The sequence below is a fragment of the Pseudonaja textilis genome, chromosome 8, assembly GCF_049901715.1.
Source record: "Pseudonaja textilis isolate UNSWEBS1 chromosome 8, rPseTex1.2, whole genome shotgun sequence".
Lineage (NCBI taxonomy): Eukaryota > Metazoa > Chordata > Lepidosauria > Squamata > Elapidae > Pseudonaja > Pseudonaja textilis.
In genome coordinates this window covers 16,467,171-16,479,461 of record NC_141997.1, presented here as the reverse complement: position 1 = coordinate 16,479,461, position 12,291 = coordinate 16,467,171, and positions in this window count along the sequence as shown.

Genomic DNA, 12,291 nt, shown 5'->3' with positions numbered 1-12,291 from the left:
AAGGAAATGACTATAGGAAATCATTGTAATAATTGTGGTATGAAGTTCTTAAAACAATTGTGCACTTCATCTTCTGTTATAGAGAGTGATAAAGGGCTTCAAACATAATTTTTCAAAACCAGAATCCCTATCTTTGTCAATTCAGAGTTGGTTGGCACTAAGGTGAACTGACATCTAAAAGGCTTCTTTGGGCTACTGCTGTTGGACAAATTGTAAGTTCTTGCCTCACTTTTGCTGTTCTTTGGTAGCATTTCACATTTAAAACTGAGATTGTACAAGCTTAAGAGTTCTATCACATTTTAAATGTTATGGAAATAGAGGTCTGTAATGGAGTTTACTCTAAGCTTGAATCATCCTTGCAGAACATCTACTTTTGTTAATGATAAACATTGCCTTGTGCTTACCCTGAGGTGATTCTTCAACTTTTAAACTTTGGCCATTTTTATCAAGCTGTTTTTAGATTTAATATAATCAGTTAAATTACAGGTGCAAAGTTTCAATTCTAATAGCTAAGTTGATATCTCTTTTACTGTATAAGCAAAAAAATGTTTAACCCCATAATAAACGAATCTGTTTTGTGGTTCAACTTAAAAAACACCAGCAAGCACTTCTGTTTCTTAGATCTTACCATATCTTCCCCAGAAATCAATGCAAAACAGGCTATTATGTACAGCAAATTGAAAAGAAACCTTTCACAATGTGTAATTGTAAGTATAGGTAGGTATGCTCTGGATGAAAAATCTTTCTGATGCAAACTTATCTCAAAGTCTCTATGCTTATCATTCATCAGATAACTTTAACTTTATATGGTTATTTATCTATTATTCAAATTTATTAAAACAGAGTAGTCTCATATCTATAAAAAATGAGAAAAAGGTATCACTACTCCCTTCTCAAGACATATTAGAAATAAGATTACTTATATTAGTTTAGCTATGTTATTTCTAAAACAAATATGGCAACCACCTTATAAATTAACTCTTTTATGTGATTTCTACTGGGTCACTCAACAGCTATGAACAAGAGCAAACAAAGTGACTGTAGCAATACTTATCATAATTATTCCCTCCCTAAAATCCCCAGAGATAAGAAATTGCTTGCTACTTTTTCCGTACTTCAAGAGAAAAACCAACAGAGAAGAGTACTGTTTTGCTAAACTCCACATTCCTTTCATCTTTTCCACAGGCACTCTGCATTCCTGTGATGCTATCTCAGTCCCTGGAAGTCTGTTTTAATCTCTTGTAACTACTTCCCAGTGAAGAAGTGACAAAAAAGGTCAATTGAGAGACCTTCAGAGAATGCTTCTTTTTGACCAAAAGAATCTTAATTGTATTTCTGGATAGCATTTTTTAAAAAGAGGGATAAGGAAAAAAAATATACAAACATATGCAAAAATCATGTAAATTAAGAAAATGCTATAGATTTTTTTTTTTGAAAAATAGAATACTGAACCTAAATCATGTAATGTTGACGATATAGAAGATACCTGTTGATTATGAAAAACAGCATAACAAAGTATCTATTATTAAAACAGATTCTATTTGCCTCAATGGAATTTCTTAACAAGACGTAGAAAGGGATAAACAGCTCCTGAGATAGGTCAGACTGATTAGGCTAATAGATATTATATTAAATATAATATTTTTTATTATCACTAAAACTAATATAGTTTCCTGTGCAGAATTAAGATGATAACTGAAAACTGTACTGTACAGTTTTTAGATAGTAAATTAGTAAAGCATTACTTACTCTTTTCTTACTTAAGGTTGTTATAAGACTAAGTCATGGTTCTCTCATCATTATAGGAACTTGCTCAGAGCAATTTTATATATATTGGGCAGGGGTGGGATTCAAATTTTTTAACAACCAGTTCTGTGGGCATGGCTTAATTGGTGAGCATGGCTTGCTGGTCATGTGACTGGCTGGATATGGCCAACTCAACATCACTCACATCGAGGCACACATTTCCTCACCTGGTCTCTCATGACTATGGGGATGCTGCAACAGTTGTAAGTGTGAAAAATGGTCATAAGTCACTTTCTTCAGTGCTATTGTAACTTTGAATGGTCACTCCACACAAGCAAATTACCAGCAAAGGAGGGGAAAAAAAACTCCAGAGCATTCCTGAGACAGGAAGTCTCCACCAAAGACTCCACAGTTCAATCCTTAGCTATATAGATTTTCTTCTATGAGAACTCCAAAAATTTTGTTTGATACAACAGCTTAGGCTTCAGTTAAAGTTTTCCCAAATAATTCAACATGTAAACTACATTAGGAATTGTGAGCTTCCTTCTCTTGTTGAGCAGCACCTGAACAATAAGTTAATAAAATTATTGCACAAAGAATTCTTGAAATAGAAGCACAAAAAGATATATAGTAGATACTCTCAGTAAGGTCGGTATGCTGAAATGGATGAGTCTCTGTAAATATAGCTGTCAATTGTCCAGTTGGCAAATCCAGAAAAAGAAACCAGACATTATTTTTACCAAGAGCATTAACTTTACTGAATAAACCACATTGGCACAGAAGAAGCAAAACCAGCTCTGGGGTTTCCCTACGCAAAATCAAACATAGTTAATTTTCCCTTTTTCCTTTTCCTATGGGCTACCCATATTCCAAAACATCCACCAATCACATATATTCATTTTTTAAGTCCGCAATGTGAAGGCATCTGCTTGGTAATCCCTGGGTTGTCAGCAATGTCCCTTGGTGCTACCGGATGCTTGAACACCACTCTCTTTCTTCTGCATTCCAACCATCCTCCCTCCCTGTTATTGTCATGCTGCAAGCAAAGAAGAAATGTAGGTGAAAGTGCAAATCAGTCTTGACAGTAGCTTTCAGATTCAAATTATAAATTAAAATGGGCAAAAACTCCCCAAAATGATGATGATGGCAGACTCAATTGGGTAATTTGACAGCCGGCTAATGTTGCTGGTCATTATGTGAGTAAGAAGATTTTTAGCACCATATACCATATGCCTAGGCACGCACGGCCCTAACCTAGGCATGCATGCCCCTAACTACCTCAATTCCAACTACAACTGGCCTTAAATGCAAGCTTCTCAATGCAAGAAGCCTTGTGAATAAAATACCTGAATTTCTCCTCTTACTAAATATGGCTAAATTCGACATCATATTTGTCTATGAAACATGGCTCAATGCATCTCTCCCTGACTCCATTACCACAGTAAGAGACTATCACGTTTACCGATCAGATCGTGAAATCCATAGATGAGGTGGTGTTTCTATCTTCTATAAAAAGTCCTTACATCTAAAAAACATCCAAGTTACCCAAGAGCTTGCTCTTCCTTAGACCATTGTCTGTGAACTGTCCCTAAATATCATATTTCAATTTTTACTATGTTACAGAGCCCCTGATTATGACGTTGAACATGTAAACAAGCTAAATTCACTACTAACATGGGCAACATCATGCCCACACACTTTTATCTTTCTTAGTGAGTTCAATCTACCTCACATTAACTGGACCCTAAATGAATGTAAAACTGAACCTATATATACAACCTTCTACAATGCTGTAACAAACCTGGGACTGGAACAACTAGTAACCAACAATACTAGATTTAACAACTGCCTCAATCTCATCTTCTGCAATAGTTTGAATTTAATTTACAGAATACAAATTAAAGAACCCTTTTCCAACAGTGACCACAATATGATTGACTTTTGTCTCAACATACGCCCACACAAAAATCATCACAATGACGGAATCCCCAATTATAACTTCAAAAAAGGCAACTATGATCTTATACACAGCAATCTCTCATCCCTTGATTGGCAATTTCTATTCACTGGATGCAATAATGTTGAAGACTATTACAACATATTTTTACTTGAAGTCAAAAGAGTCATCAAACTATATGTATCAATAACAACTCCAAAAAAAAAAAAAAAACAGATTATCCATAACAATAAGGAAGCTTCAATCCAAAAAGAGATCACTTTGGCGGAAAAACAAATCTGGCTATGTTGCCAACTTCAAAAGCTGATACAAAAATTTATGCCACCAGATAAAGACTGAATGCACCAATTATCACATTAAACAAGAGGAAAACCTTTTATGCACCAATTCCACCCACGCTTTCTACAATTTTGTGAACAACAAACTAAAAGACTCAAGGTCCATCCCACCCCTGAAAGGACCTAATGATAAAGACTGCAATGATGACACCACTAAAGCCAACCTCTTTAACACATTCTTTGGCTCAGTATTTGTAAACAGCAATGGATCATTCCCAGTATTTCCTAGTCAAACCACAGACAATTACAATGATCTAATACATATCGATTTTACAGAAGACAATGTTGAAAAAACACTACACAATCTAAAAGCATCTCTGTCTATTGGACCAGATGGAATATGTGCCTACTTCTTAAAAAAGCTATCCACTGCCATAGCAGAACCTCTAAGCATAATCTTTGAAAAATCTTTCAGGATCAGCTCCTTGCCAAAACTATGGTCACAAGCCATGGTCATCCCCATCTTCAAAAAGGGAGATCCCAGCCTAGTTGAAAATTACAGACCAATCACTTTATGCTGCGTCACCTGTAAAGTCATAGAATCAATTATTAATCAATCCATTATCCTGTGATCATATTAAGAGCAACTGTGTCCTCTTCACTGGCAATGTAAAGCTATTCAACACCACAGACAATACTGCTACCCTTCAAAAAGACTTCGACTATGTATCAGAATGGTCAAACAAATGGCAATTTCAAATCTCAGCAAACAAATGCTCTGTGTTACATATTGGCAAAAAAAAAGCAGAAAATAAAATATAGGCTGAATAGTCAAGACCTTGTTGATGAGCCAAACTCTGTCAAGGACCTTGCAGTACTCATCTCTAATGATCTAAGTGCTAGAGCTCATTGTAACTACATAACCAAAAAGGCATTAAGAATTGTTAACCTAAACTTACGTAGCTTTTTCTCTGGTAATATTACACTACTAACTAGAGAATACAAAACATTTGCTAGACCAATACTCGAATACAGCTCATCAGTCTAGAACTCACATTATGTATCTGATATTAACACAGTTGAGAAAGTCCAGAAATATTTCACAAGAAGAGTTTTCCATTCCTCTACTCATTGCAGAATACCTTATGCCACCAGACTTGAAATTCTAGACCTAGAAAACCTTGAACTACGCTGTCTTTGGTCCAATCTAAGTATAGTATATAAAATCACACATTGCAATGCCCTACCTGTCAATGAATACTTCAGCTTCAACAATAACAATACAAGAGCAAACAATAGATACAAATTCAAGGTTAATCACGCCAAACTTGATTGCAGGAAATAAGACTTTTGCAACAGAGTGATCAATGTTTGGAATACTCTACCTGACTCTGGTTTCTTCCCCAAAGCCCAAAAACTTTAACCTTAGACTTTCTGCTATTGATCTCACCCCTTTCCTAAGAGTTCTGTAGGGGCGTGCATAAGCGCACCAATGTGCCTACCATCCCTGTCCTATTGTTTCTTATATTTTTCTTATATGTATCCATGTATTCATAACTATGTTTTTACTTATACTTGTTATCTTGTAAGCAATTGACAAACCAAATAAAATAAAATAAATAAATAAATAAATAAATATAAATGTCCTGAAGTGACAAGAAACTTATTTAATTATCAGGAAATTATCAGAGAAAAATAAGTTTCCACTCACAATTAATTCAAAGATTTACCATTTGTGGTGACAATATCCACCCCTATCTTGAAGACTGAGGATAAAATCTTCAGCATATAATTAACTCCAAGGCTGATTTATAGTTTGAGAGTCCTTCCTGTGTTTATGTCTTCACATTTCTTATGAATTTGCAAGATATTGAAACATGAAAGACAGACAGAGATGAAAAAGGTTTGTACAGCCTCATCTTAAAGCACAACACTGGGTGGCTCACAACAACAGTAAAACCCAGAAATATATTAAAAAATAAAAAATAAAACTATAAAACAAAATAAATTCCATGCCTCAAGCATCCCATTTGGATACTCCAGGACCAACTCCAGACATCCTCACTCTATCCCAACATCTAGGTAAAAAGCCAGGTTTTGATCACCTTCCAAAAGGCTAAAAGGATGAATCTTTTAGCCAAATCACTGGAGGAGGAGTTCCATAAGGAGCAGCCATAGAAAAGTCATGCTTCTGAGGTAGTATTACTTGTCAAGAATTCAGGGAAAAGATCTAATGCATCCTTCCTTACCCCATTCTATCCAGTAGGATGGGCAGATACTCTTGGAGAGAGGAGGTCCAACGAGTGAACTGGTCCCATACGAAGCAGGGTTTTAAAAGTAATAACCAACTCCTTGAATTGCACCTGGAAGGAACTGGGATGCAGTGCCACACACAACAGAAGTATAACAGGAGCAAACCTAAAAATACCCAATGCTGTGCATGCGATTATGTCCTAGACCAATTGTAGTTTTTGAGTGATCTTCAAAGATAGCCCCTTGTAAAGCACATTACAGTAATACATATAGGAATTATTAATATATGCAAATCAGTTAACTGTCAAAAAAGTGTATTTAATTGTCTAGAATTTCATTGAGCATTCATCCTAGTTCACCGCTGTAGTAAAAGCTTAGTGGGCTTTAGCTATAGGGATATTATCTAACCACTAAAATCCTGCAAGAAATGAAGACATTCTTTGTACAAGTTCCATTTCAATGGCTATACTATATTTTGCCATATAAATATATTGCTGTCAGGATTCCAGCAGTTGCCCCAATTAAATCATGAGCCTCAAGCCAAGCTTCAAAAACTTCAAAGGATTTATTAGGAGCGACCATGTCAGCATGGCCTGTGTAAAGCCTATTCTGAGACATGTAATTCTCCCCACCCCTCTGGGTGTATCATAATTCATATCTCCAACAAACACTAGCTCCTAGGCAAGAGTCATCAATCATGTTCTCCAATTAGAGATTTGCATGGCAGAAATTCTGGTAGCTTGGTTATAATCTTTGCAAGATAAGAATGGAATGCACTTTGGTTCCAAACTGCTGCACTGCTCTTTCAAATTTCTTGAATTTCCCCACTTCTGTTCATGGCAACTCTAAAACAGGCATAGAAATGTTTTATGAATTGACGTATTCTATAAAATTTAAAAAGGAACTGCCTTGCTTCAGTTCTTTATCTCTTAATATTTATTTAGCAAAGCATTTGTTATTCATTGTACTTGGTCCAGATACTGCTTCTGGAGTTCAACAATGGCTGAAGTCTGGGGAAAAATTAACTGTTCTTTCAGTAATCCAGTGACCCCTTTTTATGGGATACTGAAGGAGGAATTTTATATTAATTATTTGCAAGGCCTCTGGAATAATGAGCTTTCATACCCTGTGGAGAGTTGATTTAAATAACATGAAATAATTTTCCTATCTTAAAACAGGTTAATATAACAAAAATGATTTGTGAATATTTATTCTCTGTAATCACAAAGACTCTTGGTGTTAGTGATACATTTACAGAACAGTACAATCAAATGCTAATGGTGCAATAAAAAAAAACAAAATGTAGGAAAGAAACTCTTACAATGCCAAACAATAAATCAAACAAAGAAATAAACAGGTCAGCAATCCAGATATAAACATTTCCAAAACCAATAAAATTAGCAGTGATACTTTATGCTTAAAATGCTTTCCCCCAAAATACAGGTTGTTGCGGACTAGCAGGCTCGTAGCCTGCAAATCTGATTGGCCCGCTGAAAGCCGATCGTGATTGGTCGCCATAGACTGATGCGATTGGCCAATAAACGGGCTGCCGCGATTGGCCCTGCCAAGAGCGGCAAACTCAAATCGCCTTCATTGGCTGCCTAGCCGCAGCCAGCCCTATATAAGGGGCTGCTGCAGCTGGGGTTAGTTGCTCAGATCTGAAGTCACAAATAAAGAGCTTTAGTTACTATCTGAGTCTTGCCTCCGTTCTTGAACCGTCCTCCCAGATACAACACAGGTGAAACTCGAAAAATTAGAATATCGTTCAAAAGTTCATTTATTTCAGTAATGCAACTTAAAAGATGAAACTAATGTATGAGATAGACTAATTACATGCAAAACCAGATAGTTCAAGCCGTCATTTTCCATAATTGCGATGATTATGGCTTACAGATCATGAAAATCCCAAATGCACAATCTCAGAAAATTAGAATATTCCATGCAATCAATAAAACAAGGATTATACATAGAACAATATCGGACCTCTGAAAAATATAAGCATGCATATGTACTCAGTACTTGGTTTGGGCCCCTCTTGCAGCAATTACTGCCTCAGTGCAGTGTGGCATGGAAGCTATCAGCCTGTGGCACTGCTGAGATGTTATGGAAGACCAGGATGCTTCAATAGCGGCCTTCAGCTCTTCTGCATTGTTCAGTCTCATGTCTCTCATCTTTCTCTTGGATATGCCCCATAGATTCTCTATGGGGTTCAGGTCAGGGGAGTTTGCTGGCCAATCAAGCACAGTCATCCCATGGTCATTGAACCAGGTTTTGGTGCTTTTGGCAGTGTGAGCCAAGTCCTGCTGGAAAATGAAGTCAGCATCCCCATAAAGCTCCTCTGTGGAAGGATCTCCTGGTAGACGGCTGTGTTGACCCTGGACTTAATGAAGCACAGTGGACCAACACCAGCAGATGACATGGCTCCCCAAATCAACACAGACTGTGGAAACTTCACACTGGACTTCAAGCATCTTGCAGTGTGTGCCTCTCCTTCTTCCTCCAGACTCTGGGTCCTTGGTTCCAAATGAGATACAAAAGTTCCTCTCATCAGAAAAGAGGACTTTGGACCACTGAGCAGTTCTGTTTTTCTTTAGCCCAGGTAAGATGCTTCTGATATTGTTTGTTGTTCAGGAGCGGCTTGACAAGAGGAATACAACATTTGAAGCCCATGTCCAGGATCCGTCTGTGTGTGGTGGCTCTTGATGCATTGACTCCAGCCTCAGTCCACTCCTTGTGAAAATCCCCAACACTTTTGAATGGCCTTTTCCTGACAATCCTCTCCAGGCTGCAGTCATCCCTGCTGCTTGTGCACCTTTTTCTTCCACACTTTCCCCTTCCACATAACTTTCTATTAATGTGCTTTTATACAGCAGTTTGGGAACATCCAACTTCTTTTGCAATTACCTTTTGAGGCTTTCCCTCCTTATGGAGGGTGTCAGTGAAGGTTTTCTGCACAACTGTCAGGTCAGCAGTCCTTCCCATGATTGTGATTCCTACTGAACCAGACTGAGAGACCATTTAAAACCTTGGGAACCCTTTGCAGGTGTTATGGCTTAATTAGCTGATTAGAGTGGGACACTTTGAGCCTAGAATATTGAACCTTTTCACAATATTCTAATTTTCTGAGATTGTGGATTGGGGTTTTCATGATCTATAAGCCATAATCATCTCAATTATGACCCATCACAGCTTGAACTATCTTGCTTTGCATGTAATGAGTCTATCTCATATATTAGGTTCACCTTTTAAGTTGCATTACTGACATAAATGAACTTTTGCACGATATTCTAATTTTTTGAGTTTCACCTGTATATTATTTTAGTAGTTGCAAAATGTCAACAACAGAGATGTAGATCCAATTTCTAAGAATTTGACTCTAATTTTAGAATATAGATGTACTAACAGAAAAATAATGTCTAAACTCCTTCACTCTAATTTTGCAGGAGTCTCCCAGGGCTTATAATCAGAGCATAGCAAAATAGATTAGAGAATAGATACTTCAAAACATGAATAATATGTTTTAATCCCAATTCTCTTTTATTGGACACCCAGTTCAGGTGTTGGAATAATAACACATAGCCGCGTTGACTTATTGCCTATATTTTGGACTAAAGTTATTTTCTACATCCCTAGTATTTGAAAACTGTCAATCTCAAGAATTTTTGACATTTGCTACATGGGAAACGGCTATAAAAGTGTGTATGGCATGAAAAAATAAAATCTACGCCTGATTTGCAACAGTGGATTCTTGATATATGGTGGCTGTTAATCTCTGAATTGTTGAAAGAAAGGAAAGAAAGCAAAATTTGTAAGTAAATACAGTATAATATAATTTTTCAGATGGTTTTTCTTTTCCAGTTTTATCATAATCATAATCATTATCTTTATTATCATCATAATGTTGAGGATATGTGCTATTAACATTATTAAAAATATGCATATTTTCTTCTGTCATAAAATGAATATTTACATTTCTTAAGCACTAAGACTCACCTGCTAAAGGACTTGAACACAACACTGTTTTAAAAATTATGGATCTCTTGTTTAATTTGCATTCAGGATTTACTTCTCACACTTTTCTTTTGCCATTATATATTCAATAAGCAGATTCATATGAAGTTATGTTTGTGGACACCAACTGTAGAATAAAGGAATAAATAAAAATAGATATGGCCTGCAAGTCTCTCAAATTGTTTAAGGAATCCATTACATATACTGTATACTTGGCTGTTCTACAGTTAAAACCACAGAACACTGTAGTTTATCTGATGGTTCTTTTAATAATAAATGGGAAATGCATTTCATAGACTATTGATAGTGCTCAATGAAGCAGTTTCCTGGTATATCGATTTCTGTCCTCAATATTCTCCAGCCAGCATGCCCACTGTTGAAAATTATCAGAGCTGACATCTATACATTCTAATACCAACATACCTCTCAACAATCCTATCTGAACAGTTCTCAAAATCAGTATTATTACGATTGCTTCTGATTAATTATCAATAAAGTCTGAATTGGAATTAAACCATGATATTATCTCACATACTTTGGAGTGTCCACTATTGCAGATACATCTGCTGGAAGCCCAATTGAAATGAGTGAGGAGTATGATTTAGATATATCTTAGTACCACCTAACTTGTAAGTAATATGCAGCTTTTTTGCTTTATTACTATTTTTATGAGTGTAGGGAAAACATTTTGGTAGAGATCTGGCCTACTTCATATGGAACAACTTACAAATATGACAGTTATTAAACTGCTTCCTAGCAAACTGTCAAACACAAGTTAACAATTGTCACTAAACTCATATCCCTTCAAAAATACTTTACTCTCAATTTAATTAAAATAATAGCAAAAAGTCACTAAAAAGAGACTGGGAGATTCTGAAAAATCTGTTTCCAGTTCAATAAAAAAACTGAACAAAATATGTAGCAGGATCTGTTTGTCCATCTGTCTTTGAAATGTTGATGGCTTTTTAAAGATGAAAAAAGGAAATCATCTGTCTAACTTATAATTAAATCAAAAGGCGAAAAAGATTAATATAGCTCATAAAACCTAATCTATAATGCATATAATTAAATGTACTTTATTGACTAAGATAATCAACTGTGTTAATCAAATCATTGAATTTGAAGACTCAAGAAGAAACTTTGAAGAAACATTATGTTCTTTCGAATGCATTAAAATATTAAATATATAAAAAGGGTAATAATGGAATGGGTTCCTAGATCGTGATGAAGTACCTTAATTATTTTATAGTATATTATTTATGTACATTTTGAAAAAGCAGTTAATATTTTTTTAATAATCTAGGTTATTTATCAATGAGTAAATTTAATTTTTAATGATAGCATGATAGGATAACACATGAGGAAGTGATACACACTGTACTTTCCTGTTTTCAGATTGTTCTGATGATCAAGTACCTATCTCTGAGCTATGTATGCATCCGGAGAAATAGCCTAAAAATTGAACTAATACTTCACAATTCAGAAAATTAGTAGTGTAAGTCCTTTTGTCTGAGTGCACTGAATTATTAATGGAATAAGAGATGGAAATTCACATATTCTCATAACCAAATCTCTAAACTGATGTTTGAAAAATGGGGAGATCTAACTTGTTCAAAAGAGGACACTTCCTCTGCCTAATAATTTCTGCTTAAAACTGCGCTCCAAGTACTTTTGGTGATATTAATGTTTCCATTGAAAAGAACAATTTGAATTGAGGAAAATACAGCAGACAGTGGGAAGCTGTACTTTGCAATCATTGAGTAAAGAAGGGATTAGGTACATTCTTTCCATTTCTTACTTTTATTTGAAATCCCATATCTTTATTTGAGTTAAAGTAAGGATCGAGTTTAGATGGTAGGAAGTTGATGCCACTTCTGAGTAGATTATTAATAAGAGAACATGGCCTTCAAAAAAAAAAAACCACAGACACACCCTTCCTGCCTTAACTATAGATTTGACCCAAATCTGCTATGAAGAGATCATAATTAATTGAGAAATCATATCAACTGGAAAGGCCTCTATGCATTCATCTGTTCTTGTATGTTT